General features: G+C 39.1%; 1 long non-coding RNA gene across 2 annotated transcripts in view; it reads left to right on the forward strand.

Moving 5' to 3' along the window:
• Positions 1-26,822, forward strand: part of LOC147370037 (uncharacterized) — a 163,196-nt gene that overhangs the window by 129,986 nt on the left and 6,388 nt on the right. For both annotated transcript variants that reach the window (XR_015168342.1, XR_015168343.1), the window contains exon 3: positions 26,618-26,775. This is a non-coding gene — a long non-coding RNA (uncharacterized LOC147370037). The remainder of the gene's footprint in view (positions 1-26,617; positions 26,776-26,822) is intronic.

Raw genomic sequence — 26,822 nt, forward strand, 5'->3', positions numbered from 1 at the left:
GATCTTGCTTCAACTTACAGTTCTTGCAATCACCTGTTAATATTGTGCTTTCACATTCCAAAGTTTAGTTATTAGAAATGAAATGAAGTTAAAAGTTCTTTCTACCATCTTTTTATTTTAAAAACTAAATATCATAGGAAGTAAATAAAACAATAAATCTAGGGGAAAAAGTGATAAGGTGGCAGTATAAATTTGGGGACTCAGAAAACTATTTAGAAGCCTGACAAATTTCCCCATTTATTCAAGACACACACAGGTGTTAATAGAAATGTATTCAGTTCAGTTCAGTTCAGTTGCTCAGTCGTGTCTGACTCTTTGGGACCCCATGAATTGCAGCACGCCAGGCCTCCCTGTTCATCACCAACTCCCGGAGTTCACCCAAACTCACGTCCATCGAGTCAGTGATGCCATCCAGCCATCTCATCCTCTGTCATCCCCTTCTCCTCCTGCCCCCGATCCCTCCCAGCATCAGAGTCTTTTCCAATGAGTCAACTCTTTGCATGATAGAAGAGAAGCAAATTTACAGCAAATAAATAGAGCATTGGGTACATAATTCAATATTTAAATCTAAATATAAAGTGAGAAGTATTTCAATTTACATTGTAGGCTAATGTTATATTGGGTTGGCCAAAAGTTCATTTGGGCTTTTCTGTAACATGAAAAAACTCAAATGAACTTTTTGGCCATCCCAATATTTTATAAGCACATTTGTGTTGTGTGCAATTGTCATTTGCTTATATACTTTAATAGCCATAAACATTTTCTCATCTTATTATTGTATTTCTTCTGTCTGATCAACTTTTGGACCATTATTTGTGTTCATGTAGGTAAGAGATGGGGAAAAGTATTAAAAGGAGTTCCAAAATGGAAGCTTGCTAATTGAATAAAATTAAGATCTGGTAAAGAGAGTTAAAAGGAAAGGACTGAGAAATATAGAAATGGGCTCAATTTTATGAGAGAGTAATGAGGAATGATTTGCAAGACTAAGAGATAGCCATTTTGCCATAGGAGGTGGTAGCAGCCAGTGGAAAGATAGCATTAGAGTAGCTGTGTTTCATTATTGTGATTTTTCCTTTATCACTTTTTGGACGTAATTCAGAAAAGATTTAAAATCCTTTCCAATGGATTTGAATGTCTGCAGGGTTTTCACACAAATGTGACATTGTACTGACTTTAGCTGTTAGGCAGATTGGCTTTATGCCCACTGCATACAGTGCTACCAGTCATTTTAGAATGGCAAGAGAATATAAGTCAATGTGTAAGGATGACAGATTACACCGCTACTTAGGATACTGTGGGGATTCCATAAGGTTATTAAATTCAAATGGGTCTGTGAATCTATTTGTACAGAATAAGAAGTGACCCTAAATTTTATTCTAGAAAATGGGTTCTTTTGAGAGGGAGGAGAGAAGGAGGAGAGGAGAAAGAGAGTAAGAACAAGAGAGAGCACAAGAATTCTAAATTTGTGCAATAAAAAAATTTTAATTTCTTTGATTTCTCAGAATACTTTAAAATCCACTCATTTTAATTCTAAGACAAATAACAGTCTTCCAGAGCAAATAGACAAATTCATATGGATAAGTAAGTTTTATTTTGGTTTTGTTTGTTTTGTTTTTGCTTTTCCTTTAATGACGTGTGAAAAAAGAATTCACTATTAATTGCTTTTGTGTAGAAATTATTGTTCTTTAGATCTTTATGTTTTTAATTATTTTAAGATGATAAAAGATATTATAACCTTCCTGCCTATCAATATAAGATATGTTATACTGAAGTAATAGACTATCCTACAGTTTCAGTGGCTTAAAACAGCAAGTATTTACAATTTTGTTCATGTTACCTGCCCATCATAGATCACAGGGTGCAGGCAGCAGTAGGAATTTTTTCCTCATTATAGTCATCAGGAACCCAGGCTAGAGTTTATCTTAATATATCCTTCCATGTGGAGCAGGAAATGGCAACCCACTCCAGTGTTCTTGCCTGGGAAATCCCATGGAAAGAGGAACATGGCAGGCTACAGTCCATGTGGTTGCAAGAGTCAGACACAACTTAGTAACTAAACCACCACCACCATCCTTCCATGATTATCCAAGAAAGAAGACAGGGTGAATTTTCCTTTAGCATTTAGCACTTCCATTGCAATGTGACCACACTTATAATACTGTCTAAAGCAAATCAATTGACAACACTTAATTTCAAGGGGGCTGGTAATTGAAACCCCACATAATACCCAGATGGGAGAAGAATTAGAAGTGTTCAGTGAACTGCATCATTTATATATTCTAAAAAAAAAAAAAAAAAGTCTTTTCTGTAGAACTCTGTAATAGCATATAAAGCTACAGGCCAAATAAAAAGTCCGAATTTTACTAAGAAATGAATTTCAGTGAAGAGCATAGAAAGCCAGTGAAAATTATAGTTTCAAATGCCAGTATATGAAACCTCCTCCTTCCCCTCCCATAGGACAGGTAATAACACCTCAGTAACAGTGCCTACAGGGTCCCATGTATACTGTGTAGATTCAAGCATTTTTGATGGTGCTAATATATTTTCAGGTAATTAAAGTTCAGCTTAGTAAGAACAGAGATTTATTTGAGAATACACGTGCTATCATGACTAAATCAAATCTTTAGTGAGGAATGACTGAGTCAGTGTTTTATGTTATATTCTCATCTTTATTATTTTTCTCTAACTTAAGAATCTCTAAGATTCATCATCATCGACCTATTTTCATACCTATTCCTGTGAAACCATGGTGATATTTTCAGCAGCATCTTGTATTTTTTTCCTTTATAACTTTTCTTTTTACCATCCTTACTTACCCCAGGCATTTGATTATTCTGTCTTGTCCGTATGACCTTATAAGCAATATTTTCTCTTCCCCTCCTGCTTCTGTTGTTAAATATTCTATTCTCTTTCCACAAAGATTTTACGCATTCCATCCACTCCATGCTGCTGCTGATGTTGCCAACCTCTGCCATTATTCAGTTCTCTCTGGTTCCCTTTTCTTATTTTGAGCTTTGGAGTCTGATGTTTGAAATAACTAAGAACTCCTGTAGTAGAAAAGATGTATCTAGAATCCTAGTAAGTGTATATTTTTCCTCTATGAAAGGACTGGTTTCCCAGCAGTGCCTCCATGAGAATTATTCCCCCAAACAATAAAATAAGCACCATGATATAATATGTATTGGAATGGGGTATCTCCAACATATTCCTAGACCTCAACTGAGGTGACTGGAATACCTGACTGCACAGTCAACGTATTTGAAGAAGCTTATTTCTTCTGTCGGTTTTAATTAAAGGATTAGAGAAACATATATAAAGAACACCATTCCCTGATGACCACAGATTTCTTGTGCTGCTTGAACATAAATGAACGATATTCTAGTGAAGAAACTGAAAGGAAAGCTAAGAAAGATGATCAGCTAGTTTACCTTGTTATGGGAAAGAAAGAGACAGCAGAAGGTTATCTGCTCATACAAAGAAAAAACGGGAGAGGAATTCAGTGATCCATAGACTCGACATATTCACTGTGCGTAGGAAGAAAGCAAGACTTAGAGTTAAGCTAAAGTACGGATTGCACCCTTAGCTGTATTCGTTTACAAGGGCTGCCCTAACAAACCGGCTGGCTTAAACCAGAGAGATCGCTTGTCCCAAGGTTCTAGAGGCTAGAAGTCCAAGATCAAGGTGTTCCTTTTGAGGCTGTGAAGGAGACTCAGTTCCCGTCATCTCTCCTACTTTCTGCTGGTTTATCTGGCAGTCTTTGCTGTTCCTTGTCTGCTGCGTCTCCCTGATCTCTGCCTCCATCCTCACCTGGTGTTCTCCCTATATGTTTCTATGTCAAAGTTTCCCCACTTGGTGGCGCAGTTGCAAAGACTCTGCCTGCCAATGCAGGAGACGCAAGAGATGCGCGTTTGATCCCAGGGTCGGGAAGATCCCCTGGAAAAGGAAATGGCAACCCACTCCAGTCTTCTGGCCTATAGAGCCGTATGAACAGAGGAGCCTTGCAGGCTACAGTCCATGGAGTCATAAAGAGTGAGACAAGACTGAGAGACTGAGCACACAGCAGGCCACCATCCTCTAGTACTACCTCTTCTTAATTAATTACCTCTGCAGTGACTATTTCCAAATAATGCCAAAGTCTTAAGTACTGGAGGTTAGGATTTTACTTTGTTATCATTTTTGGCTTTCATTTATTTATTTTTGGCCACACCATGTGGCATGTGGCTTCTGAGGTGGCAGTGGTAATAAAAACCTGGCTGCTGATGCAGGAGAATAAAAAGATGCATATTTGATCCCTGAGTTGGAAGATCCCTTGGAGGGAGAAATGGCACCCCACTCCAACAGAGGAGCCCAGCAGGCTATAGTCCACGGGCTCACAAAAGAGTCTGATATGCCTGACATGATTTAGCACACACATGTAACACATGGGATCTTAGTTCTCTGACCAGGGATCAAACCTGTGCCCCTTGCACTGAGATCATGGAGTCTCAACCACTGGACTGCTAGGGAAGTCCCGTCTGTGGGTTAGGATTTTAACGTGTATTCTGCGAGGACGCAATTCAGCCTGGAATAGTAACTAATGACAATACTCAGACATGATCTTAAAATTAAGAATTAGGCTTGTTTCAAAAGCCATAGTTATAATGACATGGGCGACTATTAAAATTACTTAACATTGTTCCCCACTCTCAGTAGACTGTTGTTCAATTGATCTGCAGCTGGACTTGTGTGTCAGATGTTTTTCAAATTCACCAGATTATTCTTAAATGCACAGTAAATGAGGACCACTGGACTAAAAGACAGAGACGGCAACGGCACCCCACTCCAGTACTCTTGCCTGGAAAACCCCATGGACGGAGGAGCCTGGTAGGCTTCAGTCCATGGGGTCACTAAGAGTCGGACATGACTGAGTGACTTCACTTTCACTTTTCACTTTCATGCATTGGAGAAGGAAATGGCAACCCACTCCAGTGTTCTTGCCTGGAGAATCCCAGGGACAGGGGAGCCTGGTGGGCTGCCGTCTATGGGGTCACACAGAGTCTGACACGACTGAAGTGACTTAGCAGCAGCAGCAGCAGCAGGACTAAAAGAATCTGAAGTGTTATAACAGCAAAGCAGCCAACAGTCGAGGATTCGCAGTCCATTAGCCCAAACCTGATGCTACCTTCCAATGTTTGTAAACTTCTCTTGGAATTCCAAGCTATACAATATGTTCTGTTGAAAGCCACCGATTCATCTAAGTTTACTTCATTTAACAATGTTTGTTCATGTCTAATATTCCTCCAGATTCCGTTTCCTGCATTATTAATCTCATTATCTTAGGTTGTATTGTTATATGCAGTGATGATCTTCAATCTATCCATTAGCTGATGGAGCATAGACACTGACCACCAGAATAGACACCAGGTTAATAATCAGAAGAGAACAGGCCATAAACCCTGGGAGGCCATTCTAGTGTGTGCCAGCTGGATGTGTGTTGTGGCTGTGTTTTCTGAGACTGCCTTTGGTCTCTCTGCCCACTTACTGCTGTGTGAGGAAAATATGACTGCTGACCCACACCGCCCAGCACGAGGCCTTTTGGCAGCTTCTGCTCTAAACCATGCTACACTGGTCTGGAGAAATTGTATTTTCAAAGCTGTGTTTACATCATCCAAATATCTCAGGGACATCCAGTTATAAAAAGGAAAGTTTCCGTCAAAATGGTTAATTTTTTTTTTTTTTGATGGGTGATCCTCCCACACTCTACGACACTCCATTTCATAGACTCCCCTCGTTATAGCCATTACATAACCCAGTGGCTGGAAGGACAGTATAGTTTAAGGGCAAGGTGACCACTTGTGGTTACAGCTCTATCTTCACACATAACTGTTCACAAATTACTTCAGTCTCTTCAGTTTCCATTAATATAAATCAGGCGACAATTCCAGTTGCCCTTGATAAAGTTCCTAGGTAAATCAGTCAGGCAGGAGCAATCTTTAAAAAAAATATGAAATGAGCTAAGCCTTTCTGCTCTATTCACAAGCTGCATTCTTATCTCTTTTACTAGATCATGAAGCTACATTAAAACAATTTTCTAATAAGGTGGATCTGAATGTTTACATGTTGGCATATAGCCAAATGGTATCGAGGGGCTAAATTTTGTTGAGAAAATTATTATTCCCTGACCATGAAATTTCTTCAGACTGTTGAACATTAAAATGGGGCAATCTTTCTTTAAAATTGCATCCAGGAGTGAGGAGAGGTAAAACAATACATCCTCCACCAACTCTCTGAGAAAAATAGTTCTACTTTGCCTGTCAGTTCAGCTCAAGGGAAAAGTTGAATGCTATTTCCACCGTAGCAGTCTATCACAGAGATCATCAAATCTGAGAGAACTTAGCTAAAGAAGCTGAAACAAGGTGCCTTCCTGTAGCCAAAAAAAAATATGTTTTTGTGGATGTAAGATTGAACGAATGGCCTTCTCTGGTGTAAACGCTCTCTCTCAGAAGGTATCAAGCCAGTCCCACAACTGAGAAATTTTAATAATTTTTACAATTCAATATGCTTGAATTTTGAACTGATTCATTGTATGCAATGATGCTTTTTCTGAATTTTGCCTAGTTTATATATGGAACATTACAGGAATCTAATATATTCCTTCTGTGAAATTAGAAAATAATACTAGTGGGAGATAAGCACACAAAGATTATCTACTATCCACAATGATTTTGTTTCAGAAATAACCTATATGAGAGGAAAGTACATCTCCCTTTAACAGGGAGACAGATCATTACCTCCTGTAATTCTCACAGCACTGATGCCCACCACTCACAGTGCTCAGCCATCGTGCAAGGGGAGAGCTGAAGGGGGAACCTCGTCCACACACATTTATGTTTGTTCTTTCCACCTACGACACTTCCTCTCTGGTTACAGTGCTGAAGTAAAGCACTGTCAAAGGCAGGTCAGCTTCTTAGTAGATGCCATCTTGCCATCAGGTAAAGTCTCAAGTGTCATCGAAAAGATATTTTCCCATGATGCACTGGAGTTTCTTGAGTATCCTTCTGGATTCACTTTCTCTCCAGTATTTTCATTCTCTCTCACAATCCGGTAACATTTGTGTAGGAAAGATTTTTTTTTCTCTTGTCCAGTCTCTTTGTATTGAATTTTTCCTCTTCTTCCTTTGTTTTCACCACTTATCAGTTATACCGCTTTTAATCCACTGTTAGATTCCACATATAAGTGATATCATATGATATGTGTCTTTGTCTTATTTCACTCGGTATGACAATCTCTCTTAAAGTAGAAACAAACAAACAAAAAAAAGTAGGAACAAGTCTTGCAATTCTTTCAGCTGGAACCCCTCATTATTGTAAAGGATCCCAGTTAGTGTGATGGTGAAGAGGAGAGATGTGTCGGGGGAGAGGAGGCATCTGTAATCCCATTGATAGCTTTCATTCTTTGAGGGCAACTGTGCTCCCAGGCTGTGACCTCCGCTCATGCGCTTCACCTTTTTGTCTTCCCTACCTTAGGTGATGCAGGAAGTCTTAGGGGGCTGGAGTTGGGTATTTCTCTTCTCCTTGGTCAGTTAAGGCTCTGGTAAAATCAAATTTGGGGCTTCCCTGGTGGCTCAGTGATAAAGAATCGTCCTGCCAAGCAGCAGACCCTGATTTGATCTCTCGGTCAGGAAGATCCCCTGGAGGAGGGCCCAGCAACCCACTCCAGTATTCTGGCCTGGAGAATCCCATGGACACAGGAGCCTGGCGGGCTACAGTCCAAGGGGCCGCAAAGAGTCGGGCCTGACTTAGCAATGAAGCAACAACAAAATCAAACTTGCCAGGCTCTGGAAAAATAGTTTCCTTAGAAAGAGACATTTGCAATGAAGAATAGGTGCTCTGGACATATTTCAAAAGTGGTACTTCTCCCCTTCCCCTGGCAGAAGCATGAAGGGACCTTTCTCTACTTTTCACAATGAGAGCCTGGTGAGATTTCTAAAAGTAAGACTCATGAATTGTGACAGTCCATTTAGGGCTCCCTTTGATACTGGCTTCAATTGTGGGTATCTGCTCCCTCTGTAAGCTGTGATTTTCTGAGTTCACCCGTCTCTCCAGTTTTCAGGGCAGTACTTTCCCCCGTGATCCCAATTCTGTTATAGATGAAAGAAGAATTACTGGTTTTTAGATTTTCTCAGCTTTGTTCTGTTGTGAGAATGGATGTGGTGCCTTCCAAACTCTTTACTTGTCAGATCAGCCCATTTTATATTCTTTTCAGAAAACTGTTTAATTGTTAGCACATTTAAAATTATTATAGCGTTATACACCCTATTTCACTTCTCCACTGTGAAAGAAGTGGCAGTGTACACTTTAGAGGCTAGGGAGTTAGACTTAAATTGCATATCCCATGACTAAGCAGTGCATTTTTGCACTAAAACCTTGGAATATAATTAACCTATCTCTGCATCAGTTCATCTTCCACAAAATTAGTCATAAACTTTCCTATAATATGTAGATGATTTCATGCTCTCTTATTTCATAAATACTGGTCATTTAGACTGGAGGTTGCCAAACTAAGATCTGTTCTCCCAATCCAGCTCACTACCTGTTTTGGTGATTAAAGTTGCATTTCTAATGAGTCGTCAGGTGACGCTGATGCTGCTGGTCCAGGAACCACGCTTTGAGAACGACTGATCTAAGCTGTTCTGCAAAAGAACTGTAACTATCCTGAGAAGTTAAAGCTTATATCTACTTCCCTATCCCTGAGCTCACATGAACTTGTTTTGTTTTGAGTCTATTGTCTCATGAAAGAAAACAGTCAACTTGGGGACAGAGCTGAGTGTACAAAGCCTAACCATGCACTTACTGAAGCCTCTCTGGCTCAGCTCTTGTCTCTCCACCTGTGCAAGCCATTAAATGCTTCCAGCTTCCTCCTTCCTCCAGCTTCTCCATGGAGGGTCTCCCAGGCGGCGTCCTCACCATCTCTCAGCCTCCCAGAATCAATGTTTTTACAGTATTCTCACTGTGGTAAGAGTAAATCATTTGTAATATTGACCTGGGAATTTATAGGCAATGAAAGCTGGAGGAGCTCTATTTATGTAAGGAGGAGTTAAACAGATTTTTGCTGGGAGGTTTTTCTTTTTGATGATGTCCAAACTATCATACTATGAATTAGGCACACACTGCAGTTGGATTGACTTATTTGTTAAAAGTGTACACATTTCTAGGTATTGATTTTAGGGATATGGGCCAATCTTGTCACTGCATTTAAAATGAAAGAAAAACATATTTTAAATTATCAGCTCTACCTAAACTTTTCTTTCAGAGTAGTTATTTAGATCTTAAATGGTGTATAATACATGACATAAATTATAGCTTTTAATCAGCTCTTAAAATTTCCATGAATTCAATTACATAAGGATCTATCATGCACTTGCTATATACTAGACACAGAAATATCAGCAACAAAATTGGTAAAAGACTTTTGTGTTTTTTTTTTTTTTTACACAATTTGACACAATTTCTTAACATATATGTATAAAGGCAGGATGCTGCTGCTAAGTCACTTCAGTCGTGTCCGACTCTGTGCGACCCATAGACGGCAGCCCACCAGGCTCCCCCATCCCTGAGATCCTCCAGGCAAGAACACTGGAGTGGGTTGCCATTTCCTTCTCCAATGCGTGAAAGTGAAGTCACTCAGTCGTGTCCGACTCTTCGCGACCCCATGGACTGCAGCCCACGAGGCTCCTCCATCCATGGGATTTTCCAGGCAAGAGTACTGAATTGGGGTGCCATTGTCTTCTCTGAAAGGCAGGATAAAATACATAAATAATACCTGAAATAAACTTGCAGATAAATAGTACAATGCGGACTTAGGTAAATGTTCTTAAAATATATAAATGTATGGAAGATCAAAGAAGAGGGGAAACATATGTGGAAAGGGAAATCTAGTCACTTATCTTGAGAAAGTAATGTTGGCCGTGGATCCTGAACAATGGCAATATTCCTGTAGGAAGGCCTGTTGAATGAGGGCATTTAAGTTAATAGAAAGAGAATGAGCAAAAGCAAAGCAAGGAGCCAAAAAAGTTTGAACTATTTAGGATGGCAGGTAGTATTGTTTGGCTGTTAATATATAAAGAAAAAAAAAAAAAAGGAGGGCCTCCCTGATGGCTCAGTGGTAAAGAATCTGCCTGCAATGTAGGAGATGCAAGAGATGCAGGTTCAATCCCTGGGTTTGGAAGGTCCTCTGGAGAAGGAAATGGCAACCCAATCCAGCATTCTTGCCTGGGATATCCCATGGACAAAGGGCTTGGCAGGCTACGATTCAGAGGGTTGCAAGAGTCAGACACAACTGAGCAACTGGAGTACACAACACCTATAGGGGAGAAGTAGGTGACGAAACTAATACATGTAGATTTTTATGAAATATGTACTTAATCTGGGTTGGCATAAGTAGTAAGTTTTGAGCAGGAAAGGATATGGTCAGAAATAGAGTACTAGTTGGCAAGTCTGGCATGAAATTTTATACTCTGTGGGGATAAATTAGAAAATAAGAATCTGAGTGTCTGAAATAGCAGACATTATGAAAAACGAGTTGAGAGATTCAGTACCATATTAATGGAAAAATATATATACATATATGTATATCTTGGTATAGAGTCAGAGGTTTAATATATAACATTTTAAGTATGTAGACAATTATATAGTTAGAAAAAATGCTTGGGAAAAAAAAAACAAAACATACAGTTTGGTCATTTTTCTATTTTGCCAAGATGTATGCTGTGCTGTGCTTAGTGAAGTGAAGTCACTCAGTCGTGTCCAACTCTTTGCGACCCATGGACTGTAGCCTACCAGGTTCCACCATCAGTGGGATTTTCCAGGCAAGCATACTGGAGTGGGTTGCCATTTCCTTCTCCAGGAGATCTTCCCAACCCAGGGATTGGACCCAGGTCTCCCACATGGTAGGTATTGTAGGCAGATGCTTTAGTCTGAGTCACCAGGGAAGATCCTGCTGTGCTTTGTCGTGTCTAACTCTGCGACCCCATGGACAGCCAGGCAATTCTGTCATGGGGATTCTCCAGGCAAGAATACTGGAATGGGTTCCCATGTCCTCCTGCAGGAGATCTCCCCAATGCAGGGATTGAACCTAGGTCTCCTGCATTGCAGGTGCATTCTGTACTGCCTGAGCCACCAGGGAAACCCAAGAATACTGGAATGGGTATCTTATTCCTTCTCCAGGGTATCTTCCCAACCCAGGAATTGAAACAGGGTCTCCTGCATTGCAGGTAGATTCTTTACTGGTAGCTAGGTAGAAACATGGAAACATGAATGCTGAAGTATTAACAAGGATGTTCCCTGAGAGGTGATATCAGGAGTAATGTTTATTTTTCCCTTTTGCTATTTTCTGGAAAAATAGATGAGTTATATTATAAATGTCTTGAGGTTTATATTTTTGAATCACATGTGTACTCAACTGAAATTCTTTGTTAATCTAGGCTATTTATTTAAAAGTCCTCTTTAGTATGTAGTGAACTATTTGTTAGGTTAAAGGAACTATGTTAGCATAGTAATATTGACTACTCACCCATTAACATTGTTTGAGTCACTTTTCTTACTTTCTAATACCATGCTACTGTCCACAATATGCATTTTTCCATTTAGTGTTGTTATTTATTGTGGAAATTAGTAAATGTCCCCTGGAACACAAACATGAAAAGTACCAAAGATAAAGGTTTTAAGGCATACTACATTTACAAGGACTCAATTTTATTTTCTAAGGAAAATGGAACTTGTGATGCTATCAATGTTTCCTTTTAGTTAAGCATCATATAAAAACAGCATTACATGCTTGAATGCAAAAAAAAAAAAAAAAAGCATTCTTACATAATTGGAATTCATTGATTTATATAGAAAAAGTGAAGATAAAACATATTAGTGATATTTGTAACTTTTATTGGCATTATGACAGTACTATTTATATTTTACTTACTTTTTCTACATTTCCAAGCATCAAACATATATTCCTAAAATAGTATGAAAAATTCTTAGAAAGTGTGATATTTAATTTTATGTGTCAGTTTGACTAGGCTAAGGAATGCCCAGATTGCTAGTAAAGTATTCTGAATGTGTATGTGAAAGTGTTTCTGGAAGAGATTAGCATTTGAATTGGCAAATTGAGAAAAGGAGATGGCCTTCTGCAATGTGGGTGGAATCCAGTGCAATGAAGACCCAAAGAGAACAAAAAGGTGGAGGAAAGGCTGATTTGCTGTCCCTACTTGAGTTGAGACCCATTTTCTCCCGCCTTCAGACTCACTGGGGCTCCTAGTTCTCAGGCTTTCAGCCTCAAACCAGAACTTATATATACCATCAGCCTTCCCCCGACCAGCTTCAGACTCAGTCTATACTTCAGACTCAGACTGAATTATGCCACCAGCTGTCCTGGTTCTCCAGACCCAAAACATGGGACTTACTGGCCTTCACAACAACATGAGCCAATTCCTGTGATAAACAGACAGACAGACAGAGATATACAGATTAATCAATCCTGCCTTACTCCTTTCTTCCTTTCTGTTTCTCTGGGAAACCCTGATACAGAGAGCATCTTGTAGATGGTAGCAGGTAGTACTATATTTTTATAAAGTTATTAAATTAAATAGGTATAGAATTAAGGCTCTCACTTCTGATGTTTATTTCAAAAATGTGATTCATTTATTTACTTAATGAAATAAAATATACATACATAAGTACCCCAACTCAAACTGCTGTTGTGGATTGAGTGTGTGATTGTAGGATCTGGATAATATGTCATACCTATTCTGTAGTATCACACAATATTAGAGACTTATGCATTCACAAGCAAAAAGGATGATAATATTGGCCAAGTGTTTTTTAATAAAGAACCACACAAAATTTGGGGCTTCCCTGGTAGCTCAGTCGGTAAAGAATCTGTCTACAGTGCAAGAGACCCAAGTTTGATCACTGTTTGGGAAGTTCCCCTTGAGAAGGAAATAACAAACTACTCCAATATCCTTATCTGGAAAATCTCATAGATAGAGGAGCCTGGCAGTCTGCAGTCCACAGGGTCGCAAAGAATCAGGCACGACTAAGGGACTAATTCTTCACTTCATGCAAAAGTGGTAAAACAGGGTAGAAAACACCCATTACTTCCCAGGGAGGTAATGGTTAACAAATCAGGAGAGTGGATATTTGAACTGAGTAATTAGAAGTTTAAAAGAGGAGTAGGAATACAGAATAAATACCAAAAGAATGAAAATGTACAGGAGAGACATTGGAGAGTATGATATACTCCTAAGGAGTATAGACTAAGGAGATATACATTGTGACCAAGACATACTGTAAGTTAAGGTAGAGGCAGAAAATGAACCTTATTAAATTAAGACAGATCATGGCCTTATGGTAAAATTCTGTAGTGTAAAAGATTTAACATGTATCCTGATATCACAGGACTTCCCAAAGCCATCTTAACCAGGGAATAATTTTGTTTTCATTTGGTGTTGTTAAAAAAATTAGCCATTAGTAAAATAAATTTAAAACATCTAATTGAATTCATTAAATGATTGATGAATTGGGCAGTGTCTCATCTAGCAAGTAGAGGGGAACTCCAGAGGAATTCAAAAAGGGACATGTTTCCTAAGGCAGGATAAGGAATTCAGGCACAGAATAAAAAATTATTTCAGATTGGGTCACCTAACTTGTGGGGGAAAAGGGTCTTAGTAGGTGGGTTACTGCTTTTTCCTTTGGGGGATGCTGATGGAACAGGTCCATGCAACAGATTACCACATTGGTGCTCAACAGAAAATTGCTGACTAACCAATGAAAGCAACGTTTCTGCAGGAAGTTGAAGCATCGATTAGGTTAGGTATTGTTGGGGGAGTGTGTAATTTCCTCAGTTCTGTCTCGCTGCAGCAAATATTTGAAATGGCAGACCAGGGTTATAGCTTTGTTACAGCTCAGTTTTATTCTGCAAGCAAAGGATAGTACACCCTTGACGCATGAGGGTGGGCTGACCCAAAAGGAGAAGCCTTAGTCTGTCTTGGCTTCCTCCTTTTATTTGTTTGTCTCCTCCCCGCCCAGCCTGCCCTATGCAAATTGGGCTAGCCAAGAAGGGAGTGTGTTTGTCTCACCTGAAGTTCTCCCTCCCTCCAGTCCACGGGTTTTCTTTTTTTTTCCGCGGGCTTTTCCCTTTCTTTGTCTTTTAGCCACTGCTATTTTGGACTCCTTTTTTCCTATCCTAACTACCTAATAGTATTAAACTTTAGTTTGGTGGCATGGTCTAGCATAAGTGACCCCTTTTGGGGCCTATGGTTTATTTTTAAAGTCAGTGCAGGGTAATGGTTGGAAAGGGAAGAGATTTTACAGAAGGGCCAAATGGGAATTAATTGTGAGCTAATCACCCTGAAGGGGCTTCCCTGGTGGCCCTAGTGGTAAAGAACCCACCTGCCAATGCAGGAAACATGAGAGACGTGGGTTCGATCCCTGGGTCAGGAAGATCCCCTGGAGAACAGCATGGCAACCCACTGCTGTATTCTTGCCTGGGGAATTCCTTGGACAGAGAAGCTACATGGACTGGTGGGCTACTGTCCATGGGGTCACAAAGAGTTGTACACAACTGAAGTGACTGAGCACACGCAATCACCCTGAGACACATGAGCATGTTTCGTTCTCTCTAGACTAGGGAACTCTTCACATTGGGTAAATTGCTAAATGTTTTATTGTTAGCTGCTGCTGCTGCTGCTGCTAAGTCGCTTCAGTCGTGTCCAACTCTGTGCGACCCCATAGATGGCAGCCCACCAGGCTCCCCATCCCTGGGATTCTCAAGGCAAGAACACTGGAGTGGGTTTCCATTGCCTTATAATTTCTGTAAAATTTCTGTAGAGTTATGTAACCGATCCTATTACTAAAGTTGATTAAACCTGAATGACAGAAAAGTGTCCCAACTTCTAAATAGCTAGTTTTGTTTGTTTGTTTGTTTTTCTATAGAAATCCTATTCCAAGTACTAGATCTGAAGGGAGTGGGTAATGGGGGGCAGTGTTCAGGGACTGTCTTCTCAGGGTTATTCAACTCAATCATTTGCTTTCCCTCAATTAGCTTTTCTTTTACCCCAAACATTTTATTTATCCTCTAGTACAAAATATTTGATTTTTACATTTTCTCCATTATTCCCAATGTTCTTCTTCATCCATAAACTTTATGTCTGAAAACATACAGACATTTTACTTTACATACTTAAAAGCTGGTCTTTAAAAGGATGAAAGGGAGAGGAGGAGGGAGGGAGGACAATGACCAGAACAACAGCAAAATCTATTTTTCAAGCTCTTTTCTCTTCTATGACCTTCAGAATCTGCCTGTGGAATCTGTGCACTGGGAATTGCCTCTTCTTTATCTAAACCTTTTATAGGATTAAAAGGCCTTTCCCTGAGCACAACAATTCTAGTTTGCAGCCTATCTACATGCTTGGGGGATACCAAGACTAAGGAATTTAAAGTACCTATAAAGGCAGCCCAGTGATCTTCTGAAATGGGTGTGGTCCTGGGCTTTGTCCCTAAAGATTCCTGCTGTCAGTAACTGCCTTGCATCTGTACTCATCAGATCCTTTCTTTTGAGATTCTGTAGTTTTTGCTAGCTTACCATTTATATTCCTTCCACTCTAACAATATTAATCTCTTCCAATTAAATAGAATTTAACTTTCTTTCTGTAGAGATATTGGAGAAGGTGGTTGGCAAAAAAGTTCTCTTTGCAGCGGGTTGAGAAACCCTTCTAGATATTTTTCAGAACAATGACTCTGTGATCTAGTTCTATACAGTGCTTATTAAGAAGATGTTTAAAAACTCTTAATAAAGATGTGTTTAATGTAAAATGTTGTTAATGGACTTGGGTCACTCTCTGAAAACTATTTGTGATAGTCTGGCCCTGTTAATACCAGAGTTGGCTATGTCTTAAGCTTTATGAAATATAAATAATATAGCAACACATTTTCATAGTCACATATACCTGTAAGTAATCTATATGTTTTATATTCTATATTTTTGTGAAAATTTACAAATGTGTACATACACATATCTTAATTATTTTCATAAAACTTAGAATGAAAGGTTTACAATCTGATAAAACTTTTTAAAAAATTTTGAGATACATTTACTAAATCCTCATATAAAAATACATATAACCTGAATTAAGCTATTATAGTGAGTGAGTGAGTGAAGTGAAGGACTTCCTGGTGGCTCAGAGGTTAAAGCGTCTGCCTGGAATTCGGGAAACCCAGGTTCCATCCCTGGGTTGGGAAGATCCACTGGAGAAGGAAATGGCAACCCAGTCCAGTACTCTTGCCTGGAGAATCCCATGGAGGGAGGAGCCTGGTAGGCTACAGTCCATGGGGTCACAAAGAGTCGGACACGACTGAGCTATTATAGTAGAATATTGCATTTATCCAATAGGATAAAAATCTTTCCTAATGTCTATTGGAGGTTGTCTTATACTGTCAACCAATAAACAGAAAAAAAAATTAAGCACGCTAGTTCTACTTATTACATAATCATCAACCCTTTTTGAAGACGCAGGGCTTCCCCTGTGCCTCAACTGTGATGAATCTGCCTGCAATGCATGAGACACAGGTTTGATCTCTGGGTTGGTAACATCATCTGGAGGAGGAAATGGCAACCCACTCCAGTATTCTTGCCTGAAAAGTCCTGTGGACAGAGGAGTCTGATGGGCTACAGTCCATGGGATCACAAAATGCAAAGTTAGACACAATTAAATGACTGAGCACAATAGTGGTTTGAAGAGGCAGATTCAAAGACAGTTTATTCCTTTATACACAGAAAGGTAATTTTTATGTAATATTTATAGCAGTTTTCTGTGAATGAGATTGCAGGTTTACTGGACCAAAACCAGAAAGGTAGTAATGAATAACCAAGAGAGGTTTTATATCCCTATCAGATCAGTTCAGATCAGATCAGTTGCTCAGTTGTGTCCGACTCTTTACAACCCCATGAATCGCAGCACGCCAGGCCTCCCTGTCCATCACCAACTCCTGGAGTTCACTCACACTCACGTCCATCAGTCGGTGATACCATCCAGCCATCTCATCCTCTGTCATCCCCTTCTCCTCCTGCCCCTAATCCCTCCCAGCATCAGAGTCTTTTCCAATGAGTCAACTCTTCACATGAGGTAGCCAAAGTACTGGAGTTTCAGCTTTAGCATCATTCCTTCCGCAGAAATCCCAGGATTGATCTCCTTCAGAATGGACTGGTTGGATCTCCTTGCAGTCCAAGGGATTCTCAAGAGTCTTCTCCAACACCACAGTTCAAAAGCATCAATTCTTCGGCACTCTGCCTTCTTCACAGTCCAACTCTCACATCCATACATGACCACAGGAAAAACCATAGCCTTGACTAGACAGACCTTTGTTGGCAAAGTAATGTCTCTGCTTTTGAATATGCTATCTAAGTTGGTAATAATTTTCCTTCCAAGGAAGAAGTGTCTTTTAATTTCATGGCTGCTGTCACCATCTGCAGTGATTTTGGAGTCCAGAAAAATAAAGTCTGACACTGTTTCCACTGTTTCCCCAGCTATTTCCCATGAAGTGATGGGACCAGATGCCATGATCTTCGTTTTCTGAATGTTGAGCTTTAAGCCAACTTTTTCACTCTCCACTTTCACTTTCATCAAGAGGCTTTTTAGTTCCTCTTACTTTCTGCCATAAGGGTGGTGTCATCTGCGTATCTGAGGTTATTGATATTTCTCCCGGCAATCTTGATTACAGCTTGTGTTTCTTCCAGCCCAGCATTTCTCATGATGTACTCTGCATATAGGTTAAATAAACAGGGTGACAATATAGAGCTTTGACGTACTCCTTTTCCCATTTGGAACCACTCTGTTGTTCCATGTCCAGTTCTACCTGTTGCTTCCTGACCTGCATACAAATTTCTCAAGAGGCAGATCAGGTGGTCTGGTATTCCCATCTCTTTCAGAATTTTCCACAGTTTATTGTGATCCACACAGTCAAAGGCTTTGGCATAGTCAATAAAGCAGAAATAGATGTTGTCCTGGAACTCTCTTGCTTTTTCCATGATGCAGTGGATGTTGGCAATTTCATCTCTGGTTCCTGTGCCTTTTCTAAACCAGCTTGAACATCAGGAAGTTCACGGTTCACATACTGCTGAAGCCTGGCTTGGAGAATTTTGAGAATTACTTTACTAGCATGTGAGATGAGTGCAATTGTGCAGTAGTTTGAGCATTCTTTGGTATTGCCTTTCTTTGGGATTGGAATGAAAACTGACCTTTTCCTGTCCTGTGGCCACTGTTGAGTTTTCCAAATTTGTTGGCATATTGAGTGCAGCACTTTCACAGCATCATCTTTCAGGATTTGGAATAGTTCAACTGGAATTCTATCACCTCCCTAGCTTTCTTCATAGTGAAGCTTTCTAAGGCCCACTTGACTTCACATTCCAGGATGTCTGGCTCTAGGTCAGTGATCACACCAGCGTGATTATCTGGGTCGTGAAGATCTTTTTTGTACAGTTCTTCTGTGTATTCTTGCCATCTCTTAATATCTTCTGCTTCTGTTAGGTCCATACCATTCCTGTCCTTTATCAAGCCCATCTTTGCATGAAATATTCCCTTGGCATCTCTGATTTTCCTGAAGAGATCTATTGTCTTTCCCATTCTGTTGTTTTCCTCTATTTCATTGCATCGATTGCTGAAGAAGGCTTTCTTATCTCTTCTTGTTATTCTTTGGAACTCTGTATTCAGATGTTTATATCTTTCCTTTTCTCCTTTGCTTTTCGCTTCTCTTCTTTTCACAGCTATTTGTAAGGCCTCCTCAGACAGCCATTTTGCTTTGTTGCATTTCTTTTCCATGGGGATGGTCTTCATCCCTGTCTCCTGTATAATGTCATGAACCTCATTCCATAGTTCATCAGGCACTCTATCTATCAGATCTAGTTTCTTAAATCTATTTCTCACTTCCACTGTATAATCATAAGGGATTTGATTTAGGTCATACCTGAATGGTCTAGTGGTTTTCCCTACTTTCTTCAATTTAAGTCTGAATTTGGCAATAAGGAGTTCATGGTCTGAGCCACAGTCAGCTCCTGGTCTTGTTTTTGCTGAGTGTATAGAGCTTCTCCATCTTTGGCTGCAAAGAATATAATCAATCTGATTTTGGTGTTGACCATCTGGTGATGTCCATGTGTAGAGTCTTCTCTTGTGTTGTTGGAAGAGGGTGTTTGCTATGACCAGTGTGTTCTCTTGGCAAAACTCTATTAGTCTTTGCCCTGCTTCATTCTGTACTCCAAGTCCAAATTTGCCTGTTACTCCAGATGTTTCTTGATTTCCTACTTTTGCATTCCAGTCCCTTGTAATGAAAAGGACATATTTTTTGGGTGTTAGTTCTAAAAAGGTCTTGTAGGTCTTCATAGAACCGTTCAACTTCAGCTTCTTCAGCGTTACTGGTTGGGGCATAGACTTGGATTACTGTGATATTGAATGGTTTGCCTTGGAAACGAACAGAGATCATTCTGTTGTTTTTAAGATTGTATCCAAGTACTGCATTTCAGGCTCTTTTGTTGACCATGATGGCTACTCCATTTCTTCTGAGGGATTCCTGCCCGCAGTAGTAGATATAATGGTCATTTGAGTTAAATTCACCCATTCCAGTCCATTTCAGTTTGCTGATTCCTAGAATGTAATACCTTCTTAGTACATCTAGTGGTATACAATATTTAAAAATGTGTGTTTCTAGAACTTAATCTCTTTAAAATGAAATTCTGAGCCTGAAATTTTGTCTGAAACATACTATCCTATCTATATTTTATATTATGTAGTGTTAAAGTATTAAAGAAGTATGTAATTCAGATATGTATTGGAAGAAGTAAAATTAAGTAGATATTGTAGACATGAGGTAAAATTTGCCCTACTTCTTGATATTTAAGCCTGAGATGTATTTGAGAAAAGGGAATGAGATACCAATTAAACTGCATAAACCAACCACTCGTATTGTATAAACCAACCAATCATACTTAATGTAAATAATCACTGGTGGTGGTGGTTTAGTCACTAAGTCGTGTCTGACTCTTGTGTCCCCATGGACTGTAGCTTGCCTGACTCCTCTGTCCATGGGATTCTTTGGGCAAGAATACTGGAGTGGGTTGCCATTTCCTCCTACAGTTAATCTTGCCAACCCAGGAATCGAACCCTGGTCTCCTGCATTGCAGCAGATAGTTTACTTACTAAGCTACAAGGGAAGTCTTCAAATAATCACTGCATTATTTTTATTCTAGATCTCCTCAACTGTACACTGATTTATACTTTAAGAAAACACTTCTATTAGCATTATAGGTGAAAATTTAAACTGACAATGAATGAAACAAAGAAACTAAAACATAGGACTGTGATTTAGGAGACAGTGCTTCAACTTCTGGTGCTGACACAAATGAGAAATAGGATTTTTGACAAGTTGTATGACCTTTCTGGTGGCTCAGACGGTAAAGCGTCTGCCTACAATGCGGGAGACCTGGCTTTGATCCCTGGGTTGGGAAGATCTCCTGGAAAAGGAAATGACAACCCACTCCAGTATTAATGCCTGGAAAATCCCATGGACGGAGGAACCTGGTGGGCTACAGTCCATGGGGTCGCAAAGAGTCGGACATGATTGAGCGACATTTATTTTATTTATATGACCTTTCTGGACCTCAGTTTTCATTTATAACATCAGAAGGTTGGCATTAAAATATTTTTAATGTTCTTTCCAGAATTATTTTATATGACCATGTTTTCTTCCCACTGCTGCTGCTAAGTTGCTTCAGTCGTGCCCATCTCCGTGTGACCCCATAGACAACATCCCACCAGGCTCCTCTGTCCCTGGGATTCTCCAGGCAAGAATACTGGAGTGGGTTTCCATTTCCTTCTCCAAATACACTCATGCATGCAAAGTGGCTTCAGTCATGTCCAAATCTGTGTGGCCCCATAGACGGCATCCCACCAACCTCCCCCATCCACAGGATTCTCTAGGCAAGAATACTGGAGTGGATTGCCATTTCCTTCTCCTTCTTCTTCCCACTAGCACAATAAAAAGGAAAAAAAACCTCCAAGCTAAATATATAGTCCACAGCACATTTGTTATTGCAGAGCTCTGATCAAGAGAAACCAGAGGAGATGGACCAGGGACAGTCAGGGAAGAATCTCTTGAAGGGATACCTCTGTCTGACTGTCTATTGAATGGCAGTTGCCAAAGAATGCTCAAACTACCCCACAATTCCACTCATCTCACACGCTAGTAAAGTAATGCTTAAAATTCTCCAAGCCAGGCTTCAGCAATATGTGAAATGTGAACTTCCAGATGTTCAAGCTGGTTTTAGAAAAGGCAGAGGAACCAGAGATCAAATTGCCAACATCTGCTGGATCATTGAAAAAGCAAGAGAGTTCCAGAAAAACATCTATTTCTGCCTTATTGACTATGCCAAAGCCTTTGACCATCTGGATCACAATAAACTGTGGAAAATCCTGAAAGAGATGGGAATACCAGACCACCTGACCTGCCTCTTGAGAAATTTGTATGCAGGTCAGGAAGCAACAGTTAGAACTGGACATGGAACAACAGACTGGTTCCAAATAGGAAAAGGAGTACGTCAAGGCTGTATATTGTCACCCTGCTTATTTAACTTCTATGCAGAGTACATCATGAGAAACGCTGGGCTGGAAGAAGCACAAGCTGGAATCAAGATTGCCGGGAGAAATATCAATAACCTCAGATATGCAGATGACACCACCCTTATAGCAGAAAGTGAAGAGGAACTAAAAAGTCTCTTGATAATGGTGAAAGTGGAGAGTGAAAAAGTTGGCTTAAAGTTCAACATTCAGAAAACAAAGATCATGGCATCTGGTTCCATCACTTCATGGCAAATAGATGGGGAAACAGTGGAAACAGTGTCAGACTTTATTTTTCTGGACTCCAAAATCACTGCAGATGGTGACAGCAGCCATGAAATTAAAAGACGCTTACTCCTTGGAAGGAAAGTTATGACCAACCTAGAAGGCATATTGAAAAGCAGAGACATTACTTTGCCAACAAAGTTCCCTCTAGTCAAGGCTATGGTTTTTCCTGTGGTCATGTATGGATGTGAGAGTTGGACTGTGAAGAAAGCTGAGCACTGAAGTTTGATACTTTTGAACTGTGGTGTTGGAGAAGACTCTTGAGAGTCCCTTGGACTGCAAGGAGATCCAACCAGTCCATTCTGAAGGAGATCAGCCTGGGATTTCTGTGGAAGGAATGATGCTAAAGCTGAAACTCCAGTACTTTGGCCACCTCATGCGAAGTGTTGACTCATTGGAAAAGACTCTGATGCTGGGAGGGATTAGGGGCAGGAGGAGAAGGGGATGACAGAAGATGAGATGGCTGGATGGCATCACTGATTCGATGGATGTGAGTGTGAGTGAACTCCAGGAGTTGGTAATGGACAGGGAGGCCTGGCGTGCTGCGATTCATGGGGTCGCAAAGAGTCAGACACGCCTGAGCGACTGAACTGAACTGAACTGAACTGCTTTGCCTATTTTTTTCCCCAAATTGAGCTTCAAAATAAACAGGCCTGCCAGCTAATTACCTTAAGATAGTTAGTAAAAGGCCTCACTTTTAGAGAGGTGCTGAAGAAGTCATGGTTTCAGCTGTTGAGTCGATAACAATTGGAAGGACTGATGATGAGGCTGAAACTCCAATACTTTGGCCACCTGATGTGAAGAACTGACTCATCTGAAAAGACCCTGATGCTGGGAAAGATTGAAGTGGGAGAAGGGGACAACAGAGGATGAGATGGTTGGATGGCATCACTGACTCAGTGGGCATGAGTTTGAGTAAATTCTGGGAGTTTGTGATAGACAGTGAGGCCTGGCATGCTGCAGTCCATGGGGTCACAAAGAGTAGGACACGACTAAGTGACTGAACCGAACTGAACTAATATTCTTACCTGGGAAACCCCATGGACAGAGGAGCCTGACAGGCTATAGTCCATGGGGTCACAAAAGAGCTGGGCATGATTTAGTGATGACACAACAACAACCGTCTCTAGATCTTAGATTTTGGGGGTAAGTTTTTTTTTTGCTTCCACAGTCAAGCCGGTGGATATCTCTAAGGTCAGTTACAGTCCCTGCATTAAATTTTTTCATATATTCTAAGTGGTGTGTCCCTTCAGATACCAATGTTGGGTTTATACATTCTGAAAATACTGACAAAAATACTTGTGATTACTCGTTAATCACCATGGTTTTAGCATTTTTGTTTTTACCCTCTTTTTCAGGGTTTTTTTTTTTTTTTTTTTTTTTTTTTAGTTCTTTTTAATTTATTTTGTTTTTAAATCATGAAAATAAAGCCTTTTTTCTGTACTCACTCCTGAGTGAGTTCACTTGACAGCTCTATGCAAATCGCATTGTGTAGTTTCAATGGTTCACTGCTTTCTATCTACTTTTGGTTGTATCTCATGAATTCCCTTGATGTTTTTTTTAGGAAGGAAACTAAATTTTTATTACTCTCTTGTTTTCTTTTACTCAAAAAGTAGATAGAGGCCATTTTCTAGTAGGCTTTTCAAAAATAAACATAGAAAGTATATGGACTAATAAAAGGAGCTTGTATAGCATTTTACCAAATAAATTGATGCGTCACAAAAATCAAGATGTATTCAAAGTAGCTAAGAAAATCCTAGTTTGCTATTTTTATAGTCTTAGCTATTGAAAAGCTTGGGTAATTCAATCAACAGAAAATTCCATTTTAATAAAATTATTTTGCAATATCTTCATGAATTAGTAACCTTGTTTGTATGTTAATATCAACTTCAACTAAGGTTAATCCTCATATGTTATTTCTTCACAAACATTTCCAGTACAATTAAAGCTCACTTAAAGATTCTCCTGTGTTTTCTTTGTATATGTTTTTAGCTCTTACCTTTAGGTATATGACCCATTTCAAGTTTGTTTTAGTAAGATACGAATTAATGGCAAGGTTAATTTTTTTATATGCATAGTCAATGTTTCCAGGACCATTTCTGAAAACACCATTATTTCCTTTATTCAGTCACCTTGCCTTTGTCAACATAAATTGGCTGCATAGATGAGGGTCTATTTCTGGATTCTTTATACTATTCAACTGATGTGAATGTTTGCCTTCCTGAAAATAATATGTTCTCTTGATTACTATAGCTTTATAATAATGTTTGAGAATAAGTCAAAGTCCACTAAGTATTCTTTTTTTTTTTAATTTTATTTGGCTACACCAGAAACTTTGCATTTTCATACACATTTTGTGACCAACTTATGTGTTTCTACAAATATGCCTATTGGGATTCAGTGATTGTTTTCTGACATGTGAGCAAAGTATATCTGACCATTTACTTAGGTAGTCTTTAATTTTTCTCAGTGTTGTTTAACACATCGTGGTGTACAGACTACACTTTTTTGATGAAGTTATCCTAAGTGTCTTATTCTTTTTGGTAGTATTGTGAATGAAATTATATTCTTAATTTTATTTTCATATTGTTTGTCGCTAACATATAGGTATACAATGACTAGTATATATTGATCATGAACCTTGTATTACTGGTAAAGTCATTTCTAATAGGTAGTAATTTTTAAGTTTCCTTAGATTTTGTATATAAAAATCATGTTGCTGTGAGTAAAATCAGTTTGACTTCTCCCTTGCATATCTGCATGTATTTAATATTTTTATAACCTTAATCCAGTGGCTAGGACTGCTGTACACTGTTGACTAAATGTGATTAAGAGTGGACTCCATGTCCTTTTTCTGATTTTACAAATGTTCAGTTTTTCAGCACTAAATACAATGTCAGCTATAGGTTTTCTGGTGGTAATCCTAACTCTTCATTAGGATTAAGTTTATTGTGAATATGTGTTGAATCCAATCAAATTCTTTCTCTGTAACTATTAAGATTTTTGTGTGCATGCATGCTCAGTCACGTCTGATTCTTTGTGATGCCACGGACAGTAGACTGCCAGGCTCCTCTGTCCATGGAATTTTCTAGGCAAGAATACTGGAGTGGCCATTTCCTACCTTAGGGGATCTTCCCTAGCCAAGGATCAAAGTTGCATCTCTTGTGTCTCCTGTATGGCAGGGGGATTCTTTACCACTGTGCCACCTTACTGGGTATTGTATATTATTTTTTAAAACTCATTTTATATTGAAGTATAGTTGATCAACAATGTTATGTTCATTTCAGGTGTACAACCAAGTGATTCATTTATACGTATACAAGTATATATTCTTTTTCAAATTCTTTTCCAATTAGGTTGTTACAAATATGGAGCAGAGTTTCCCGTGCTGTACAGCAGGTCCTTGTTGGTTGTCTGTTTTAAATACAGAGACGTGCACACACGTCAGTCCCAAACTCCCTGTCACTCCCTCTCCTACCCTTCCCCCACTCTGGTAGCCATACATTGGTTCTCTGAGTCTGTAAGTCTGTTTCTGTTTTGTTAAGTTCACTTATAACATTTCTTTTTAGATTCCACACGTAAGGGATGTCATGTAATATTTGTCTTTCTTGGCCTGACTTCTCTCAGTGTGACAACCTCTAGGTCCATCCATGTCACTACAAATGGCACGATTTCCTTCTTTCTCATGATTAAATTTTGATTGTATGTGTGCACCACATCTTTTTTATCCATTCTTATGTTCTTGGACATTTAGGTGGCTTCCATGTCTTGTCTCTGGTTTTTCAGATACTAAAACAATCTTAACGTTCCTTAAGATTGTTTCTTAACTAAAACAATCCTGGACTATATATCACTTGCTCTTGACTGATTCTCATTTTCATATATTGCTTAATTTGGTGTGCTAATATTTATTAAGAATGTTTATGTTTAAGTTCTTGAGGTATATTGGTTTAAAGTTTGGGTGGTTTTTTTTTTTCAGATTTTTTTTTCTTCTTCTGACTTGGGTGACAGGGTAATATTAGACTTTTAGAATTGGAGATTGTATAATTCCTCTTTACATTTGTAAAAAGTTTTTGTAAGATTGGTAGTATTTCTTTCAAAAAAAAGTTTGTTATAAGGGTAGATCTCAAGTTGAGTGTTATTACTACATTGCCTCAAAAAGTTTATTAAATTTGTTTCAAGACAAATTTAATAAACTTTTGTTCTAGTTCTGTGAACAATTCCCTTGCTAATTTGATGGGGATTGCATTAAATCAGTAGATTGTTTTGGATAGTATAGTCATTTTGACAACATTGATTTTTATAATCCGAAAACATGGTATATCTTTCCATATGTTTGAATCATCTTTGATTTGTTTGATCAGCATCTTATAGCTTTCGGAGTACAGGTCTTTTCTCTGTTTTAGGTATAGGTTTATTCCTAGATATTGTATTCTTTCGGATGTGATGGTAAGTAAGATTGTTTCCTTAATTAATTAATTTATTTATTTTGACCTTTCATGGTTAGGGTATAGGAATGAAAGAGAATTCTATGTATTAATTTTATATCCTGCAACTTTACCAAATCCATTGATGAGCTCTAGTAGTTTTCTTATAACATCTTTAAGGTTGTCTCTGCATAGTATTGTGTCATCTGCAAACAGTGACAGTTTTACTTCTTCTCTAGTTTGAATTCCTTTTATTTCTTTTTCTTTGCAGATTGCCGTGGCTGGGGCTTCCAAACCTTTGCTGAGTAATACTTGTGACAGTGGACATCCTCCCATTGTTCCTGATCTTAGATGGAATGCTCTCAGTTTTTCACCATTGAGAATGATGTTAGCTGTGGATTTGTCATGTATGGCCTTCACTATGTTGAGGTAAGTCCCCTCTATACCCACTTTCTGGGAATTGTTTTTTGTTTTTT

Source organism: Bos grunniens, chromosome 7 (assembly GCF_055505025.1).
Source record: "Bos grunniens cultivar Pamir isolate PY7600 chromosome 7, Bosgru_T2T1.0, whole genome shotgun sequence".
NCBI classification, from domain to species: domain Eukaryota; kingdom Metazoa; phylum Chordata; class Mammalia; order Artiodactyla; family Bovidae; genus Bos; species Bos grunniens.